We start from the raw sequence: 4,930 nt of genomic DNA on the forward strand, positions 1-4,930 counted from the left end.
ACTCAGAATTCCCTTGCCTATTTTTCCTTGATAAAATTTCCAACTTTTTGTATCAGAGCGATGACTCAACGAGCAAGTGCTTGCTGCTCTTGAAGAGAAGCATAGTTTGTTCCTGCACCTGCATGTGTGTGCGTGCGCGTGCACACGCACGCGCGCGCACACACACACACACACAATTGTTTTTAGGTGACTATTGGTGTCTGCGCTGCACCTGCCTGTATGCTACCTGGAAAACGGTCAGAGAAAATAGAACATTACATACAACCCTCATGCTGCTCTCCTGATGGATGGCGCTTCCCTCGCTAGTATTTCTACCTGTGTCCTGAACTCTCCTGCATGACAATTGCTCTTCTCACTCTTCCACATCCTCCTTCCCTATCCACACCTTCAGCCAATGGTGTATTTCACAAGGAAGAAAGGAGCGATCAGAAAAGACACTTCTGTGTACTCCTTCAAGCAAGTGTCCCATGGACCCTTCTTTCTCTTGATGTCTATGAACAGTGTTGCCTTTGCCCACAGCCAGTTTTCCCTCTTCTGTCAAAGTCCCAGCCTTACATTCTTGGCTTATTCTTGTGTGAGACTCCTTATTGCTAGGGAAAGCTACCCAACAGAAATAACTTAAGGGAGGAAGTCTTGTTTTTGTTTCGTTGTTCATGACTCAATCCATGGACAGCTGGTTTCTTGTCTGTGGGCCTGTGGAGAGGCAAAACTATCATGGAAGAAAGCTAGGGTGGAGGAAACTCCACTTGAGGAACAGCCAGTTGACAAGGGAGCCAGGAACTAGAAAGTCTGTGCCTGAATGAACCAGCCCCCTATATCCTTTATTTATTTTACTTGGGACTCATAGCCTATTGGGTGTCACCCATATCTGGGAGTCATGCCCTCTTAGCTAACCCTCTCTGAGGACATCATCACAGACAGACACAGAGTGGTGCTTTACTAATCTCTTAGGTTCTTTTAATCTGAGCAAGTTGACAAGCAAGACCAACTGTCACAATTCCCATTGCAAAAACGACACGTCATCTTATACAAACAAATACCTATGTCAACCCCACTGTCACAGCTAGTACCTCATTTTCTCCTATCCTTTAGAGAAGAACACCCTGAAAGTACTTTTCCTGCCTCCTATGGCTCCTTTTCCCATCTCTGCGGATGCACTGTGTAAACAGACAGCTTGTGTTCAGGTCGGCAGTGATTGTTGCATTGCTAAATCCAGTAGCTGTTGGTCCTGATGTCTCTTTCCATATTGGTGGCTCCACTGGGCTTGTGATGTGTTCTCCATTTGGCTTTAGGAACTTGTGCTTTGCCAGCCATCCACAGTCTCCTCACCGTTTCCCCTGGAATGAAGAATCACATGGGTTCATCATACTTCATATTGTCTGTCCTTACACTCTTCTCAGTAAACCCATTTTCATGATTTTAGATATCTCTGTGTGCGGGCATGCTAAAATGTGTGCATCCAAATGTAGTGTTTCCCCATCTCCTAGACTCATAGCCAGCTGTTTATTTCACTGGGAACTCCAATGCCTGGAAGATGTCTTAATATTTAGCATGTCCCAAACTAGCTAGTGACCCCACTCAAACTTGATCTTCTGCTTGGAAGTCTGTCAGAAGTCCATCTTTGTGTTAATTCTATCCCTAGCCAGTCTACCACAAGTCCACAGCTTTTACCATCCAAGTACAGAGTCTGTCCATGTCTACTGTAACCCTTCCCATTTAGGTCCTCATCAGCCGGCCTCAGTTATGACTTCCTGACTACCCTTTCTGCTGCTTCCATTGCTGCACAGTAGTAGATTATAGCAGCCAAAATATCATTCTTGTAAATCTATCAACATAATCCACCATATAAACAAAATGAAAAATAAAAACCACATGATCATCTCATTAGATGCTGAAAAAGCTTCCAACAAAATGCAACAACCCCTCATGATAAAAATCTTGGAGAGAGCAGGGATACAAGGAACATACCTAATCATAATAAAGGCAATGTACAGCAAGCCAACAACCAACATCAAAATAAATGGAGAAAATCTCCTAGCGATCCCACTGATATCAGGAACAAGACAAGATTGTCCACTCTCTCCATATCTATTCAATATAGTTCTTGAGGTCCAAGCTAGAAAAGAAGACATCAAAAGGAGATCAAAGGAATACAAATTGGAAAAGAAGAAGTCAAACTCTCACTATTTGCTCATGATATGATAGTTTACGTAAGTGACTCCAAAAATTCTACCAAGGAACTTCTACAACTCATCAACATTTTTGGTAATGTAACAGGATACAAGATTAACTAAAAAAAATCAGTAGCACTCCCTTACACAGATGATAAATGGGTTGAGAAAAAAATCAGAGAAAAATCACCTTTCACAATAACCACAAATAGCTAAAATATCTTGGAGTTACTCTAACCAAACAAGTGGGAGACTTGTATGACAAGAATTTAAAATCTCTGAAGAAAGAAATTGAAGAAGACACCAGAAAGTGGAAAGATCTCCCATGTTCTTGGGTAGGTAGAATTAACATAGTAAAAATGACAATCTTAACAAAAGCAATCTATAAATTCAATGCAATGCCCATCAAAATCCCAGCAAAATTCTTCACCAACCTCAAAAGAATGGTACTCAACTTCCTATGGAAAAAGCAAAAAACCCAGAATAGCCAAAACAATCCTGTACAATAAAAGAATTTCTGGAGGCATCCTAATCCCTGACTTCAAACTCTACTACAGAGCTACAGCACTGAAAATAGCCTGGTATTCGCATAAAAACAGACGGGAGAACCAATGGAACTAAATTTAAGACCCGGATATTCATCTACACACCTTAGAACACCTGATTTTTGACAAAGAAGCAAAAAATATCAAATGGATAAAGAAAGCATATTTAATAAATGGTGCTGGCATAATTGGATCAACATGTAGAAGACTGAAAATAGATCCATATTTACCACCATGCACAAAACTCAAGTCCAAATGGATCAAAGACCTCAACATAAAACCAACCACACAGAAACTCATAGAAGAGAAAGTGGGAAACAAACTTGAACGGATTGGCACAGGAGACCACTTCCTAAATATAATCCCAGTAGCACAGACACTGAGAGAAACAATAATTGGGACCTCCCGAAACTGAAAAGCTTCTGTAAAGCAAAGGACATGGTCCACAAGACAAAATGATAGCCTACGGAATGGGAAAAGATCTTTACCAACCCAACATCAGACAGAGGTCTGATCTCTAAAATATACAAAGAACTCAAGAAATTGGTCATCAAAAGAACAAATAATCCAAAAAAATGGATTACAAACCTAAACAGAGAACTCTCAACAGAGGAATCTAAAATGGCTGAAAGACACTTATGGAAATGTTCAACATTATCAGAGAAATGCAAATCAAAACAAATCTGAGATTCCATCTTACACCTATAAGAAGAGCCAAGATCAAAAACACTGATGACAACTTATGCTGGAAAAGTTGTGGGGTAAAGGGAACACTCCTGCATTGCTGGTAGGAGTGCAAGCTGGTACAGTCCAAGCTGGTATGGTGATTTATCAGAAAATTCAGAAACAACCTTCCTCAAGACCCAGCTGTACCACTTTTGGGTATATAACCAAAGGATGCTCAACCGTACCACAAGAACATGTGTTCAATTGTGTTCCTAGTAGCATTGTTTGTCATATCCAGAACCTGGAAACAACCTAAATGCCCCTTGATCGAAGAGTGGATAAGGAAAACATGGTACATTTACACAATGGAGTACTATACAGCAGAAAAAAATAACACCTCGAAATTTTAAGGCAAATGGATAGAGCTAGAAAACATCATTTTGAGTGAGGTAACCTAGACACAGAAAGATAATTATCAAATGTACTCACTCATACGAGGCTTTTAAACACAAAGCAAAGAAAAGCAGCCCACAAATCACAATCTCAAAGAACTTAGACAACAAAGAGGACCCTAAGAGAGACACACATAGATCTAATCTACATGTGAAGTAGAAAAAGACAAGATCTCCTGAGTAAATTGAGAGAATGGGGACCTTGGGAAAAGGTTGAAGGGGAGGGGAGAGGCAGGGAGGGGAGCAGAGAAAAATGTAGAGCTCAATGATAATCAATAAATAATATATCATTCTTGTAAAATGTTAGTCAGATCCCGGTCCCTGTAAATGTGTTTTACTTACAATTGAAGCCAGAGTCTTGGGGATGGGGGGATGACTCAGCAGTTAAGAGCATTTACTGCTCTTCCAGGGGACCCATGCTTGGTTTTCAGCACTTGTCAGGTGGCTCCCAAATGCTTCTAACTCCAGCTCCAGGGGCTCTGATGTCTCCGGCTTCCAGGTGCTTGCACCCACATGTACATATCCACACACAAATACACACACATAATTAAAAATAAATGTTTATCTATTGCCCTCCTCCCCCCGTGCTTGCCCTACTCCAAGCACACTGAGCGACTTCACGTCCTCTGGACCCACTAGGAATGCTGCTTGGAGCTTGGGATGTTTACCTCTCTGCACAGAACCAAATGGCTGCTCCCTTGTTAACGTCCTTTTTCCAGAGAAGCTAACTTTAGCCCTCTGGGTGACTCTGAACTATAAGTGAAATTCAAACTCCCTGAGCTAAGTGTTCCCTTCCTAGCTTGGCAGCCTCACCTCCTGGCCTCTCCCTGGACTCCAGGGACTCTCATTCCTTCCGCTTTCTGAAGTCAAAACTTCCTCCAGTCTCTGCTTCAGATTCTCAATGTCCGCATCTCACATGCCGCTCTGATCTTCCTCCAGGTGTGGAGCCAGCACCCCCTTCTGAGGAAGCATGCGTCCCCACCTTACCATCTATGCTCTGCCTCTTAGAGCACTGCCGACTGCTCCTTCGCAGAACTTGACACAACTTGTAACTTCCTGTTTTCCTAAAATGTATTTATTTATGTATTTGTTTATA

At 41.8% G+C, this 4,930-nt stretch overlaps 1 long non-coding RNA gene across 1 annotated transcript; it reads right to left on the reverse strand.

The window, feature by feature from the left end:
* Window positions 1-958: 958 nt before the first annotated feature.
* LOC130868868 (uncharacterized) lies at window positions 959-4,570 on the reverse strand. Its single transcript, XR_009056586.1, has 3 exons — window positions 4,503-4,570; window positions 4,177-4,336; window positions 959-1,337 (listed from the first exon to the last, which is right to left on the reverse strand). It is a non-coding gene; the product is annotated as an uncharacterized LOC130868868 (long non-coding RNA).
* Window positions 4,571-4,930: the final 360 nt, after the last annotated feature.

This window comes from Chionomys nivalis, chromosome Y (assembly GCF_950005125.1).
Source record: "Chionomys nivalis chromosome Y, mChiNiv1.1, whole genome shotgun sequence".
Classification (NCBI taxonomy): Eukaryota; Metazoa; Chordata; class Mammalia; order Rodentia; family Cricetidae; genus Chionomys; species Chionomys nivalis.